The sequence below is a fragment of the Corvus brachyrhynchos genome, unplaced genomic scaffold, assembly GCF_000691975.1.
Source record: "Corvus brachyrhynchos isolate BGI_N302 unplaced genomic scaffold, ASM69197v1 scaffold23, whole genome shotgun sequence".
Taxonomy (NCBI): Eukaryota; Metazoa; Chordata; class Aves; order Passeriformes; family Corvidae; genus Corvus; species Corvus brachyrhynchos.
The window spans coordinates 9395534-9412637 of NW_008238983.1; the positions used below are offsets into that span (position 1 = coordinate 9395534).

A 17104-nucleotide genomic window follows, 5' to 3' on the forward strand; every position below is an offset into this window, starting at 1 on the left:
CTTTTTTCAGGACAATGCTTCAATGTTTTCAGAACTGTTATTGGAGGAGGAAGCAAAAGATGTTAAAAGAATTGGGCATGGGGGTGGTGAAGATAATTTCATTCTTTTTTTCTATCTAATGTCAGTTCAAGGAACTTGGATGCATAAAAGCAGCTTGAAGGCTAATTATAAGATGACAGGAATGAGTCTGTATTAAAGATAAAACTTTCCAGACTTCACTTTTATGTGAGGAAGATTCAAATTCAAAGTGAATGTTGCTGATACAGTGAACATCATCTTGTCCAATTTTCTTCTCGTTTCTTCTCCTGTTGCAGCATGGACTTAGTTTCAAAACTTTACTCTCCATCCCCTTTGCTGGCAAGTTTCAGAAAAATGAATACCAAATATAGACACCTATTTATGAGGGAACACCACTGCACTCCATGTCTTGAATCAGTGCTTTCATCAATTGTTTGTGATAGTGGGCTGAATAGTCTTCATGCTTAGTTTAGTTTTAATTTCAGGATGATGTTCTCAAACCTTAGTATGAAAAGAGGTGGAATTTTTTTCCCTTTTCCCCCTGATTCACCCTCAAATGAAAACAATTCTGTTTTCTACTCTAAAAACACAGAAGAATTTTAAGTTAGAAAAATTATTCATTCTTAATTTTTATGAGTATGTACACAAAAACGTCAGAATGTATTTTAGGGAGTACCTGTGTTTTCACTGTTTCAGCAGTCTTATGATATATAAAACAACACAGTTGTTATTCCAAATTTACAAATTGTGGTGGCATGGGTGTTTTGTCTTTCTTTTCAAGACTGGATGCACTGAATATGAAAAATCAAAGATAGCAGTGACAGGATGATCCAGAATAGATTAAGCATCAGAACAAAGTGTCTGGAATTTTGCTATCCTTACCTGAGACTGAACACAATATGAAAACTTCACAATTGTATTAACTGGCATTTACAGGGAAAGAAAAAAAAAAAACACTACAAAGAGATCCTTGGAAAAGCACATGGAGTGTTGGGGATTCTGGTTTGTCTTTTTGAATGTTAAGCATTTTATGAAAGATCTCAGTTTTCTTATATGATGGCTTAAATGGAAGTTAAATGTTCATCAGGATGACCTAGGATTTTTATAATTATTGGTTAAAACGAAGGAACAGACTAGACCACAAGCATAGATACCTTCACCTGGATGTGATCTGATCTAAATGTTCAGAATGGCCCATGGTGCAACAGGTACAAGAAAGATACAATGATTTGTAATTCAGAGAATTTCTTGGAATGTTGCCTGGCACCTTGCAGATGGTTTCACTTAGAATTCATTGTTGAAAGAAACAAAAAATAATTACTCAGTACCCCTTTTTTCCTTAAATCAACCGACCAACAAACCCGTTTTTTCCTCCAGTCTCTCTGAGACAAACGTGTCTAGTTTGTTGTTGCACTAGGTGAACTTGAATCCAGCTAAATCAAGCAAATCACTGTAATTTCTCAGAAAAAAATAAAACGTAAATTACATTATTCAATGAGTGAATTCAAATGGATAAATATCTGAAACACCTGCACTGAATTAGTGGTCTCTGAGTCATAAAGACCCAATAGAAGTTGCACAAATTTCTTTCTGTTCGATGGCAGAATATAATGCTTTTCCATAATCTGCTTTCTGTGGTGCAAAAATTATTTTAATGTATGTTTGCATTGGTAATAATCCTAAAATATTTGTTTTTAGGGTAATGGATTGTTCTGTTCATTCAGGTGGTGTGTAAAGATGAAACAAGTGCAAATTTAGCTATATGATGCATGCTTGCTTTAAAAACCAAACAAATAAGCTCAATAGCAGAAAGGAGAACGCCCCTGAACAGCACCTCAAAAAAAGTCAGCATTTTAGCCTGCTGTTTATCCTTAATCTCATCTAATCAGTAGTCCAGATCTCTTCCAAGAATATGCCTTCATGGGATTGCACAGCATATTAGAAATGCAGAGAGAGAACGAAATAGACTTAAATGTAATCATTTAACTTTCTTGGCTCTTGTTGATTTTTTTAAGGCTGTGCGAATGATATTTTCAGTTTTATTGGTAAGCCATACACTAAATCGGTTGAAATATTATAATTACAATTACAAAAGAGGGAATTTTATTTGCTGTGCTTTATATTAAACCAAAAATATTTTATATATCTTGAGGGGGAAATAATTTGAGCTTGAATAATAGTGTTCATTCAGATGCATTTATTTTGCCCAGGAGTTGAGAGTCCTGCTCATGCAGACTTTGATATTTATGTTCTTATTCCTCCAAGGCCACTGCACACACCCAAATTTTTGTAGCTTTGGGCCTAGTCTCACTTGGTCCTCAGTTTGTTCGGATTTGCTTTTGTTTTTTTTTCTTCACAGAATATAAATTATTCTAAAATTCTGTAAGTAAAGCAGAAAGTCTGGGACAGTCTAGTCTAGATTTTTTTTTCCTTAATTTTTTTCTTATTTATTTATTTTAACTTCAATTCCTATTTTGAAGTGCAGCAATAGAGTAAGAAGAGTGGAAAATCTTTTGCAGGAGACAGTTTCAGTTCAGTCCAGGGAAGGAAAACTAAGTTCATTTAATTGTCTTTCCCTGAAACTGTCCTTTTCCCTGAAAAAAAAATTCTGAAAATTTTCATTTTCAGACAACTTCTTATTTAGATATTATTCTAACTGTAAAGCATGTCCACTGTGAATAAATATCCTTGCATAAGTGCTGCTGTGTATGATTAGCCTTTTCATTAACAGCTTGAAATGCATTTAGAATATCAATCTACCTGTTCTTGAGGTCCACCTCTTGGTCTAGCACATAAAGGCAATCTTTCTATCTTGTTTATATCTTCTCAAATATTTATGGAAATCAAGATTTTCTGTAACCTACTAAGTTGTTGATAATTTAGTTTAAACATAAAGGGGTTGTTTTCAGTGTAGAAGTATTGTCTTTGCTCTCTTTCAGTGCATCTTCTGTGTACTATGGGTATCAGAACTTAACCATGAACTTAACACATTTACCATGTGTTTGGCTTTGGATTTATTAAGTGTGTTTCCAATGTCATTTCAGTTCATGGGTGTCATCTGTGTTTTTTTCCCACTAAACAGAAAATTTCACATCTGTACATATCTGTGCATATCAATTTAGTATGTACCACGGGGATCCATTTTTGGAATATTTAAATCTATGTGAAGACAAGTGCCCTAAGAGAAGAACACCAACATTACTACTGCTTTCAGCAGAGGAAAACTGTCCTTCTGTATTCTGTTCCTTATTTAATATAAAATGTTATCTTGATAGACACATAATTACTTTAATTATTTTATCAATGGAGCATTTACAGGGGGTATTCTTTTTATTCAGCCTACTTAATATTTTAAGAACAGTTCTTGGTAATTTCACTTGCAAAGGAAAACTAAATCTGCTATCAAGGAAGAATTCTAAGTGGCATTTTAACTTGTGCATATCAACTTACACAGCTATTCTTGGGTTTTTATTGATTGATCTATTATATGGAACAGGTGTGCTGCACTGAGATTGCTCTGCATTACAATTGCAGGGAGGGATTTGGGTCTGTATTCAGGGTTACCTCGGGGTGTGAAGGCAGGCAGCCTTCACTACGAGAATGTGTGAGGTGATCTGTCCTGGCTTTGGCGGGGTTGAAGTTATACATAATTCTTCCCGTGCTAGTAATTAAGGTATGTAAGTGCTTCTGCAAATCTGGCATGCTCTCCCTTTTCTTTATGTATCTCAGTCCTGCACATATTTAAGTTGACTGCTTATATCTGTAAAGTTTAAATCCATACAGTTTGTAGTAAAAGCAATAACATGCAAGTTTTGTACAGTGATTCATTTGTAAACTGAGACTGGTGTTTATAGTTATTACTACCCACATTGCTATGCACATTTTGTAAATTTGAAAAGTAATCCCCTCTTCATAAGGGGTTTAGGTCTAAGTATAATAAAATTGTTTTTAAAAGTCCATGTATCAGTATTCTGGAGGACATTAAAGTGAAAAGACACTGAAATCACTGAAATCATATTGTAGGTGTAAACCTTTTTCCTGTAATTTAAACTGACAAAGGACAAAGTTCCAAATCCATATCCTGAATGGGACTCTGATTGAGTCCCTGTCTATATACTGAATGGTTATGAAAATAAAAAAAAAAAAAAAAGCAAGAAGTGTGCCCTTTAAGGCTATATTTCTCATTTATTTGGTTATAAATGAGACAGATAATATAGTCATAATATAATTCTGAACAAATATATGTTTCCACAGATCAGGCCCTATACGTATTCATAACTGTATGCATAATGTGATTTCAAATATTTTTTTTTCTTCAGAGCATTTGTAGATTGTCAGATATGTATGTTCTCATTCCAGGTTATAAATTTTGAATAATTTTTCTGGATGTATCTTAGCTTTCCAGAACCACCTTTTTAAATCAAAGGAATCCTCAATTTGACAAATGTTCATAGCACAAAGAGATGGTATTAAGGTCCCTGAGAATTTTACTGCATATTCTGTTTAAATGGCCAGCCAAACTTATGGCTGAAGCATTTGTTTTGAGCGTATATTTTCCTATGCACTTTATGGGAGGAGGAAATAGTGACGGTATGTATTCCTCTAACCTTAGTCCCTTGTGATTGGAATCAGAGATGATTTTAATCATGCTGTTGCTGATTTGTAGTCTACAGTGAAATTTTTGAGTCTTCCAAACAACACAGAAGTCCCCTTTTTCATTTACTTTTTTTTTTCCAAATGTATGTGTGATTTTTTTTTTTTTTTTTTTTGGGTTTTGGTCATTCACTGACCTTTTATTGTTATGGCAATAGAAACCTTCTCAGCAAATAGTTAATGTGAAGAGATTGCTACCACGGCCTGATAGTGACATTTGACCTTGCCACAAATAAATGAGTGTAGAGAGTAACAAATGCAGCAACAAACATTTTCACACTGATGGGATTTTAAATTTTTTTTAATGCTAATCTTTTTGCAGACAGGTGCTTTGTCTGTCCTCATGAATAAATTACTCAAAGTAAATATCCTAATGCTTTCTGATTTTTATTTTTTACTAGTTGCAGTAGATAACCTAATGAAAACCTTTTATTAAATAGGAGGATTTGCTCTTCAAGTGTGTTCTTATTTTTTGTTCGCTGCATTTTATAGTCAGGTGCACAGTCTAGTAGTTAGCACTGAAGTGATGTGTTTTTAGCAAGGTAGATGAGATATGATTATTTTGGATTATTCAGATTCTGTTTGATTTTGGTTTTGCATATGGCTGGCAGCAATGAAGAATTCAGATAAACTTACGGAATGACAGGCCTGTGTTTGTTAAAGGGCTGTCTTCTTCTCAAGCTGCATACATAATTTTTCCAAGTTCCCTTTCTGCTGTAGGAGATTTCTGCTATTGGATATTATCAGTCCAGATGGTTACAAGCATGAGACACAACCTCTTAAACCAGCATTTTCCAAGTGTTTCCCCTGCCTCCACAGCTCTGGAAATTTTAGTTTTTACCAATTCCTTTCCAGGCTTTGGTTGGTTTAGGCTACTCTTGGAGGTTCTTCATGAGCTGAAGAACCTCCTGTACACTGTACATTAAACAGTGTTTTCAAGCTCATTTGTATGAGGGTAGCTGGCGCAGTGGAATCCATGTGCTAAGCATTATTAAGATACATCTCTGTCTTCCAACTTACCTTACATTGGGCATTTTTAGAACTTTTCATAAAATCATCCTGTGATAGTGACAGATTAGTTTTTTCAACAAGAGCTTCTAAACATGGCATTATTTTTGGTCACCTAAAGACGAGTAGCTTAAATAACAAAGTTTAAAATGAATACTGTTTGAAATCAGATAAAACAAATTATTCCAATGAACTGTTATATAAAAACCTTACAGATTTCACACAGAAATTAATTATCATCATACACTGTCACCACAAATACTAAATCCAGCACTATTTACACAGTTTAGGAGAATTTTGTTTCTGGTAAAAAAGACATTGACCATGAGAACAGCCAGGTGGTGGATCAGGTTGCCCAGAGGTAGTATTCCAGACCCAAAGGATTAAGCCCTGAACAACTTGGTCAGATTTCATGGCTGACGCTGCTTTGAGGAGAAGGTTGGCTTGGGTGATTTTCTGAGACACTCTCCAACCTCATTTAGCCTTTGATTCTGTGAAGATCAGTTGAATTCACCTGCTGCTTCTGAAAGTGAAGTAATTGTGTCACAGCACTTACAGGTCTCTTAATCAGTCATACCTTGCACAAAGATAGAGAAAGAAACAAGATTTAGCACTTAGTTCAGGAAAACATTCATCCCTGAATGTTTAGATTTTTTCAGTTGCCTTTTGATATCAAGAAAGTTTGATAGCCCCAAAATGTTGCAGTGTATCAGAGAAATACATGGAGTTTATTGATTCCCAGTTTCTGAAAGGATAACTGGTTACAGGTGGTCATGGTTTATCTTTGCAGACCCCTGGTGAAAAAGTGTGTGCTGTACTTGAAACAAATAGGAATTGAGATATATCTGGAGGAAGGTGATGGATTTCTACATATTAAGAAGAGATGTACTGAACTCAAAGAGCTTGCTGCAGAATGATGTCCAGAAAAGGTCTGGAAAATCAGTGAACTCACTGTATTTGGTATGAAGAGTTACTTTCTAAGATCTTTAAATATTGTTTTTAGGAATTCTTGTTTAGTTTTTCTTCTGTGTGATGTTTACAGGTTACTTTTAGTAGCCCTGCAGTCTTGCACCAAGCCTTTCTCTTACAAACAGGAGAGCAGTTGTATCTTGACCTATAGAATATTTAGAATAGTGTAAAACTTTACTTAATTTTTCTTGGCAAGAATGGCAATGTGCATAATAGGTCTTTAAAACAAATGAATTCACATTCTCTTTTTTTAGATCTGTAAGGCCATCTGCAGAAGCAGTGAAGAGTTTCCAGGGGTTTGATTGCATGTTTTTTGCTTTTTGTTTTTGTTGATCATTATTGCCTTGTTTTTAGTAGTCATTACTGCTCTTAGTATAGTGTTTGTGGTAGCCTTGGTCTGGTAGGGTATAGAGTGACAGGAGGAAAAGAGGGCATACTGGGGTTTTTTAATTTCTCCACTCTCTTCCCTTCACCCTGCCCCTCCACAGCTGTTGGGACGCTGGAAGAATTTTGTGAGTAGGAAGGGTGATGAGAAATCCCCATAACCCAAAAGCTGTCCTGTTGTCTTTTCTCCTGACAGTCTGGGAGATGCCGGCCGCTGCTGTGCACAGTGGTGCATGACCCCTTGTCTTGCTCCATCCTGTAACTCTGGTGCCTGTGTGCTTTGTGAAGGTACTTTTGTGTTTGCCAGCAGACTGCTGTGTATTTCTGAGCAGAGAAAATTACCGTAGAATTTCTGGGTTCTCAGAGGATACATCTTGATTTCTAGTCTCAAGTCTTTGCTCAGGCTTCACTTTTGACACTCTGTATCAGTCTGTGTGTATACTTCCTAAGGGCCTTTATATTTTTTGCACAATATAGAACTGCCAGAGGATTTTCAAAATATTTTGCTGCCTGAAGCAGTGAGAACAGTCAAGTAGGGCAAGATAATCTAGCAACTGTTTACTTCATTTAGCTTCTCAAGGTAATGAGTTCTCTTGCCTATTTGTTAGAAATGTTTAGTGTGATTCCTAACATGCTGTCCTTTATCAGAGAAGAGAACATAGTGTCTTCAAATTTACAATTTGGATAAAGTTTTTTCATTGTTCAGATGAGAAAATATTGATAGCTTTTTATTGCATATTAAAAAGAGTTAAAATGCCACTGGTTAGTAAAAAAAAGTTTTTTACCTTTGTTCTAAAACCTTATTATTTCTACATAGTACCATGCTTCTCAGAAGCCCTAGCTGGATTTCCCTAGCAGTTGTGGGAAAGGACTTTCAAGTTTCTTGTAAAACAACACAATGATTTTTTAATTTTTAATTTAGAGCACATTAAATGAGAGATTGTCTTTCAGTTGGCATAATTCCATGTCCTGTATTAAGGGTTATCTTTGGTGGATTGAGAAGAATTTTAACTTTTTAAACACTTAGGTATTTAAAACTGAATGGGTAGAATACTTGAGTTTAGGTACTAGGGGAGGGGAAGTCTATGTATGGAAATTGTTTGCTTCTGTGGCTAAGGTTGGATAGCAACATAAAAATGCTTGGAGTCTTCTTCATTCCATTACAATTCCTTGTGGGAGGTGAATTCAGCCCTGACATGAAAATGTGGGAGGCTACAACTTAGCAGGCATCTTACATTTCTTTTCTCCATTCCAGTTTGTCATTGAAAATATTAACAGCAAATGAAGGTTCTCCTGGAGTAACACGTCTCTAGGGCCTGCTCTTTCCTTCCCTTCCCTAAACAAAAAACAAACAAACAAACAAACAAATCTACATAGAAACCAAGAACATGAGAGCAGACAATACCTTAGTCTGGAATAGGGTGGGCTGAGAGCTGATGAGGAGGGGGAAAAATTCCTTTGGTTGCTAGCAAATCTGAGCTTGGAAACCATTAAAACTGCATTCCCTTCAGTAGACTGACTTGCTAGAAGAAACAATGGGTTAAGTATTTATAAACTTTTAAATACAGAATAAAGTGCAACTGCTTTTTTTACTTCCTACTTGGTTCTAGATGTTGAATACTTCATACAAGACATACCTTTTCATATGCATTCTTAACAGTTCTTTATCTGATGACACTTTCTTTCAAAATAGGAAGTTATATAAGAAAAGACACATCTTCATGTGCATGAAGGAACTGAGAGGTGTGATGGCACATGGGGAACCCCATTGTTTCAGCCAAATGCCTTAAGGTTGACTCACATTTCTGTGAGCACTCATTGCAGTGTCTGTGTGTGGTCACTGCCCAAATCATGGGTTGCAAGGGAAGGGCATTTCAAGGTTACTCCAGCTGGTGAGGAGGTTAAGGGTTTCGGGAGCCAGGTATGTGTGTGCTGAGCATCAGAAGGAGATGGCTGCTGGAGTGACCAGAGGGTCCAGGGGAATTTCCTGTGGAAGTGCGGGATTGGGAGTGTGTGTGCATGAGGCCACTGGAGATGAGAGGATTCAGACACGAGATACAGGGCAGACTGAGAGTCTCAGGCCAGTTACTGGAGAGTCGCACAGCATGGATTTCCCACTCGTGGACCTTCATTCTGATCTGCTAGAGGTGGACAGGGTGAGGCTTCTGGCAATGTTAATGTTTCCAGTCGACAATTTACAGCCTTGAGAAGCAAGTGAGGTAGCTGTACTGCTGCCTGTACCTGTCAGAGTGAGGTTTTCATAACCATGTGGATGAATTTCATAGAGTCATCGAATCATTTAGGTTGGAAAAGACCTCTGAGGTCATCAAGCCCAACTCTTAACCCAGCACTGCCAAGTTCACCACTAAACCATGTCCCTCAGTGCCACATTTACACATCTGTTAAATACCTCCAAGGATGATGACTCCACTGCTTCCCTGGGCAGCCTGTGCCAATGCTTGACAACCCTTTCAGTGAAGAAATTTTTCCTGATATCCAAACTAAACTTCCCCTGGTGCAACTTAAGGCCATTTCCTCTTGCCCTATTCCTTGTTACATGGGAGAAGAGACTGACACCTGAACCCAGCACAGGTTTACCTGGTAGCTACTTGACCTTCCTTTGCAGGGCTGATTTCTCTTCTGCTGTTGCTTCCTCATTTTTGTGTAATTAGTTCTCTAGCTGGAATCCAACAGTTTTCTGTATGAGATCTGGTCCCATCCCATTTTTTTCTCCCTATACCACAGTTGATTCTAACTCCATTTTTGTTGTGAGGGGAAAGTAAAATATCTGTTTGGTTTGCCGTATCTTCTCTGCTGTACAGTGTTGCTGCTTGAGGTCTCTAGCTCATTGAGTGTGCTCAAAATACATGGTTTTGTCTCTAGTCCTGTCCTTCAGAAGTGCTGTGCAGAATTTACAGCAAAGATATCAATTAATATGAAAATGAATTCATGCAAACTGTCTATCAAGTAAAAGACCTTTATTTTTTTTTAAATGCAACAGTATCACAAATACATTTGTTGTTCTCCTATTATGTGGAACATTAGAATCAGTTTCTGGTTATCACATTGCAGGTATCCAAGTCAGTAAAGCTGATTGTAATTTAAAGCATATTTATATTAAGCAGCAAATATGATCATTTTTAATATACAGAAAAACATTCATTAGAAAAAAAGTAATTAATTTCTTTTGAATTGAATGAAATGTGAGTTTAATTTTCAGAACATTGCTTGGGGCAATGGTTTGACATTTTCTTGAAACCAATCTGATTAATTTTCAGAATTATGCTGAGAACTGTCACTTACTGTGAAAAATACCTTTCTAAGCAGTGAACCTCAGAAATGAAAAGAAAAAAATTATTTTTTCTTTTTCTTTACAAATTGCTTTGTGCATTTCAGTTGCAAGGGCAACAGTTAGTTCTACTTGTGTATTTAGCTTGGTTTTATATGATTATGGAATCAATTCAGAATCTTAACAAAAAAATGATACGGATTGAACCAAGCCCATTGTGCTATTTTTGTGAAGGTGACCTTAAAAAGAAGGTGTAAAGGCTTTCCAATTTGAAATTTCAATACTCTTCTGCTGTACTTTTTATAACATGAAGTTAGGAATTGCCTGTGAAAAATCTCCATTACACGAAACAGACTTTTTCATCTGAATTAGTGGCAAAGATACACTGAATTGCTCAGACATGGCTTTTGAATGAGTGAATAAATATAACAAGGTTGCATACTATCACTTACAGGACATGCTAATAGAAGTCATCCAGGACTATGAAGATTTCAGTGGACTTACTAGATCCTACTGGACAGTGAAATGATATTTTAAATTGGGTGTTGAAATTAGTGGGGTTAAACAGCTGGCAGGATTTCCAGAGCTGAAAGCCAGACTTTGATGATCAGATTTCATCTAGAGCAAAGTTTAAGGTTTCTGCCAAAGGTACCATTTTTACATCTGAATCAAGATTTGTGATTGTTGTATAGAGCAAGGCCAGCAGAATGCATTGTCTGGGGGAAAGATCTTTTTCAGCACTGTGGTAGGTTTTAATAATTAGGTTTAATACACCAGACTATTTTAGCTTCTTCATTAAAAAAGAATATATTAAAAAAACAGTGGGGATTTGGACCTCCTCACTAGTTGACTCAGTAGTATAGTTTACTGTCTATTTTAATACAACTTACTTTCTAATTAGAGAACTTTTTACAATGACAATGAAGTTGATCTATCTCACTGCATTTATCTATCTGTATTTTTCTGCAGTGTTTAATGTCATTGTAAACAAATGCTATTTTCAGGGCACTACATTCTATCCACTAAGAAGAGAATAGAAAGTCAGTTGTTTTTATTCCCCCAGGTTCTGGAAAATGTAAATTTTACCTCCAATTAAAAAAAGTAATTCATACTGAAGGCAGAGAAAAGAAGATGGATTTGTGTGGTATGCAACTGCATGTTGCATACCAGACAATGTTATTGAAAATGAAAATGAAGGGAGCGCCTCCAAAATTGTTAGAATGATTTAGGCTTACACTGAAGTGAACTCAACCTTGCACTATGCTTGCTGATAACATTGATTTAAGTGTTCATGTGTTAATGCATATGTGAGGAGATGGATATCCAAACTGATTTATCTAATATCCATTCTGACCCCTGTTATCTGAAATGTCCATATCTTTACCATTTAAAAGAAAAAAAAAATGTTCTTATTCAGACACTTTGTGACAGAGGTCAGTATCTTTTTTTCTTCCTTCTCTTTAATTCTCAGGTTTACAGACAGGGAAATGGATAAGAGAAAAGAAGATGTTATTCAGTTGAGGTGAATCAAGAAGGTCAGTGACAGGACCCAGGTGTCTGTAGTCCCAGCTGTAGTACCTTCCTTATTCTTAATCAAATTCCCTTTTAAGCAGTATTAGTTTTAATTAAATAGAACTAGTCCTGTCTCTAAGCTTCATTAAGGTATCGTTAAGAAACTAGGGAGATGAGAAAAGCATGAAAAAAAAGCAGGACCTTAAATTCTGTTTCTAAACCATAATGCAATTTCATATTCCAGTTCATTTAATCATTGAGGACACTGGTTTCTACTGAACCCTTCTGAAATATAAAAATGCTGGTCATATTCTAAAGGAGCCTTCTAGATTATAAAAAAAAATTGTCAATACATTCATCTACCCTTAAACATTTTTGGGGTCTGGAGACAACGAAACGGCCTTAATTGTGGGGGGAAAAATTGCTTGCATTTAATACTTAATACCTGGGAAAAATCACACAGGTTGTGACTGAAGTGTAGCTAGTTGGAAGCTGGCATCATGGGAATCTCATGAGGTCCAATAAGACCAAGTGCAAGGTGCTGCACCTGGCTCAGGGCAGCACAGTTGATTCCCCTGGTATCAACACAGGCTGGGAGATGAACAGATGGAGAGCAGCCTTGCCCAGAAGGAGCTGGGGGTGCTGGTGGGTGAGAGGCTGGACATGACCCAGCACTGTGCACTCACAGCCCAGAAAGCCAAACGTGTCCTGGGCTGCATCCAAAGCAGCGTGGGCAGCAGGGTGAGGGAGGGGATTCTGCCCCTCTGCTCTGCTCTGGTGAGACCCCACCTGCAGTGCTGCATCAGCTCTGGGGTCCCAGCACAGGAAGGACATGGACGGGTTGTAGTGAGTCCAGAGGAGGCCACCGAGAAGATTAGAGGGATGGAGCACCTGTCCTGTGAGGAAAGGCTGAGAGAATTAGGGTTGTTTAGTCTGGAGGAGAGGGCTTTGGGGAAACCTCACAGAAGACTTCCAGTACCTAAAGGAGGCTTACAAGAAAGCCAAAGAAGGACTTTTACAAGCGTATGTACTGATGGGACAAGGGGGAATGGCTTCAAGCTGGAGGAGGTAGGTTTAGATTAGATACTAGGAAGAAATTCTTTGTAAGAAGGGTGGTGAGACACTGGAATGGGATGTTAAGAGAAGCTGTGAATTTCCCATCCCTCACAGTGTTCAAGGCCAAATTCGATGGGACTTTGAGCAAACTGGTCTAGTAGCTGATGTCCCAGCCCACTGCAGAGGGGTTGGAATCAGATGATTTTTAAGGTCCGTTCCAAGTTAAACCATTCTGTGATTCAGTGATTTGGGGCAACTAGAAAATATTAATTTTTCAGATGCTCTCCTTTGCTGCTAAAATATCGTTACTATCATCCTGAAATCAGGTTTGTCTTTATGTGATATTCTATTATGTGGGGGTTTTTTTTGTTTAAGCATAATAAAGCTTATAGTTTCAGGCTTTGATTCACAATTAGGGATCTGTAGACAGGTCAGAGAATTACATGATTGTGGAAACACGCCTCTTCAAGGAGGAAGAGAAGGAAGCATAATGTTGTAAGGATGTTTAAAACCAAGAGGCTGAAAACTGTTGACTTTTCCTTAGAGTTGAACTGCAGCACCATATGTGAGCAATTTAAAGTAGTCTCTTTAATGACACAGTGTTTTGAAATTTACAGCATATGCTTGTGTGTTGGGATGACTAATTGATGTCCACTCAGTTTTCACAACACTCTCAAGAGCCGAACTGCATTCCAACATGGTGACTTCTTTTTTTTCAAGTAATGGTAACAGAAGGCTACAGGTGCTAGGAGGAAATGGCAAGGTGGGCATTGAGCAGACATTTTGCCCTGAAGTTCATATATTTAAAATTGCCTGCAGTCCTTGTGAAATTTATAAAGTTAAAGCTGTCTCCTTAATTTCTTTTCAATTTGTTTTTCCAGTTTACTTTAATCATCTGAGAGGTAGAGGACAGAGAATGTGTCCTGGAAGAACATTGGTTTGTTTATTTGGTTTGTATTGTTTTTCTCTGGAGACAGAGCACAGCCAGTGTTATCTTTGCTCAGCAGTCTCACTGACACACCTTATTCCTCGCCAGTTCCTTCCCTCTTCCTAGAGGGGATCAAACAGCTTTCACCCTCTTCAGCTCACTGCTTGCACTGTCTGAAGAGCTAGTCTTTTGAGGCATTTCTTTTATGTTCTTGGTAATCTAGGGCCTAAGGAGTTGGCCTTGTTGGTTTCCAGCACCAATGAACTGAGCCAGGGACTAAGGAAGGACTTGCAGTTCAAATCCAAACATGGTTGTGGTAAACTGTACATTGATTTAAAAAAATTAAAAAAAAAATTTAAAAAAAAATCACAATTTTTTTAACATTTCTCTCAGCAATATGCTTTAGGAAGAAATGACTTGATGAACTCTATCTTCTTTTTTCCCCTTTGCTTTTCTGTGTTGTCTTGGCACTTCCCCTTTCTTCTTTCCGAATCTGCAACTTCGCTGTATTTAAGCAATATTTTCCCTTCTTCTTTTTGATACTCACTCTAAAGATAGGATATACATTTGTTACATATACAGGAAAAACTTAATGAAATGCTATGGAACCATTTAAGTCTACCAAGAATGTCCCTTGCACATGACACGTGCCCTGTTTGCCTTGCAAGCACGAGCCTTGTTTTAGCAGCCTTCAGCTGTGTTTAAAGTACACACTGCACTGTGATTTCTGGATGCAGCCACGGGCTCTCTTTTTCTGGTCAGGAAACGTGCAAAAATTAGAAGTCTGTGTACTTCAAAAAGTGCAAAGATTATTTTGCACTCTCTGCATGTGTTTCAGAATTTAGGCTCGTTTGGACTCAGCATTCCAAATGAATCAGCTGCAAATCAAGCTGACTATAGGGAACTTCTAATGCAGGCGAAGAGTGAGCTCTTACTTAGGCTTACATTTAGTTTCACTTGATCTGATCCTTTTAGGAGGAGATTTCATCAGCTTCATTGCTCTCTAGGTAGAAACATGAAGTCCTTAGTGGTAGGCTGAAAACTGGGCTACAGTATGATTAGAAAATGAGGTGGAAACTTACAGTGACCCAGTCCACCGTAGGATATTCATAATATGAATGCCTGGGATGTGAGCTCTTTTTTGTCTAGAAAGCTTCTTCCAAAGAACTTGTAATTCATTCATCCAGGTGGGTTTAGCACCTGGCATGACATAGGAGAAAGACTTAATAGGCATGGGCCTTAAATTCACTAATACTTTGCTACTGAAACTAATTCTTCTTCCACTGCAGTACTGAGAAAAACACACTTGCAGTATTCACCCCATCTTTCTGGTTCTAGAGCCCCAATGCCTTTTGAATACTTGCGCAGCTGTTGTTTTAAGACCAGTACCCTTAAGGTTTTCATAGTATTTTGATCCTGAAAGTAGATGCAGGAGGAATGTAAATCTGCTAGCATGTTGATTAAAGGAGCAATGTAGCCTCCAATAACCATTCCCTCACAGCTGTTTTCCCAGTGACCTGCTTTTCTTACTGAGGACTTCAAGAGTGGTCCTACAGCTTCTGAAGAGCAAAGTGCTGCCTGTCAACACATCTGTGAGATTTGGGACACCAGTACTGCAGTTTTCCAAACCACTATCTTCTTAACCCGTAGTTTCCCTGATGAGATGGCCCACTGATTTGTAAGTGAGGGAGACTCCTGGTAGTCCTTTCTCACGGTGTCCTTCTTGCTGTTGAACAGTGAAATTCAAAGATCTTTGTCTTATTAATACATACCTATTTGAACTTGTCCATTCCACAGAAAGAAGCAGTCTGCAATGGAGGGCCCCCATGAATCTATATCACTTAAGGGTCACAGGATGTAGGTTACTATGTAATGAGTGCTTTAAAGTAAATATGTATGTGTGTATGCATATGTGTGTGCACATAAAAATGGCTGTAGTATGTAGGGTCTATTTACAGATACATATTTGTGTGGTTTTTTTAACTTAAAACTCTCTTTCATGATGAATACACAATCTTCCCTTTCCTTAGACATCTTTTCTCTCTCTTAGTTACTGTATTTTTAACTTGCTAGTATTTTCAGGAACAAGCTATGTATCTGCTCAGCATCCACACCTCCATACTGTGTTCAGTTTTGATTTCTGCTATACAAAAAACTGTGGACAAGCTGGAGAGGATCCACAGAAGGGCCACAAAGATGATCAAAGGACTGGGAAGCCTGCCATGTGAGGAAAGGGTTTGTTCAGCCTAGAGAAAAGAAGGCTTATCATTATGTTCCAGTATTTAAAGGCTGGCTAAAAAGAACATGGAGACTCCATGGAAATCCCATGGAAAAGATGAGGGGTAATGCGTCCAAGTTACTCCTGGGGAGATTCCGGCTGAACATAAGAGGAAAATTTTTCACAATAAAAATGATTAGCCATTGGAATAATCTCCCTGGGGAAGTGGTGGATTCCCCAGTGTCAAACACTTATAAGAGCCAGCTGGACCGGGTGCTGGGCCATCTTGTCTAGACTGTGCTTTTGCCAGGAAAGGTTGGTCCAGATTATTCTTGAGGTCTCTTCCAACCTGGTATTTTAGTATTCTAACTACAAAGCTGAAGCAATGAAAAAGAAGGAATATTTCTCAATATGTTGTTCTGTCTTCTAACAGATAAAAGTAATGTTTTCATAGTTTTCTTCTAAAGCATTAGCTGTACATTTCCCTTAGGATTTCCTACCATCAGAAATTCAAAGGTAGCACTTACAGCCGTGACAGCAAGACTGAGGTGTTGATCTGCAGATGTGTGATATCTTAGGGTTTTTTTTTTTAATTTCCCACTGATTTCCCTTGTGGTTATTTTCAGTCTAACTCTTAAAAAAAGTTAGACAAAATAGTATTGGACTTACAAGTTTATGTAAAGTTATGAAAAATTATTCTTCATTTCCAGTTAAGGTTTAGCTTTCTGTCTTAAAGTATTTCCATTTCTGATGGGAAACTTTGTAAAAGATAAGCAACTTAGCAGAAGTTTTAAGATTTCTTAATACTTCAGCAGTGAAAAAAGACTTGTTATCAAATGTCTTCCTCTGCTGGAATAGCTTTGAAAAAAAAAATCTAGTATTTAATGTATTTCTTAAAATATTAAATATTCTTAGTCTTTGACCTTATACAAAAGTATAAAAATTATAATAAAGGATCTACTTTAGCAAACTGATTGTGCTACTCCCATTCATGCATGGATTTTGATTGACTGGTGCTTCTCATTGAAGTGTTCTTCAACTTTAGCCAAACAGTACCAAACTGAAGTTA

General features: G+C 37.3%; 1 protein-coding gene across 1 annotated transcript in view; it reads left to right on the top strand.

Moving 5' to 3' along the window:
• Window positions 1–17104, top strand: part of CTNND2 (catenin delta 2) — a 656025-nt gene that overhangs the window by 66343 nt on the left and 572578 nt on the right. The window lies entirely within an intron of this gene.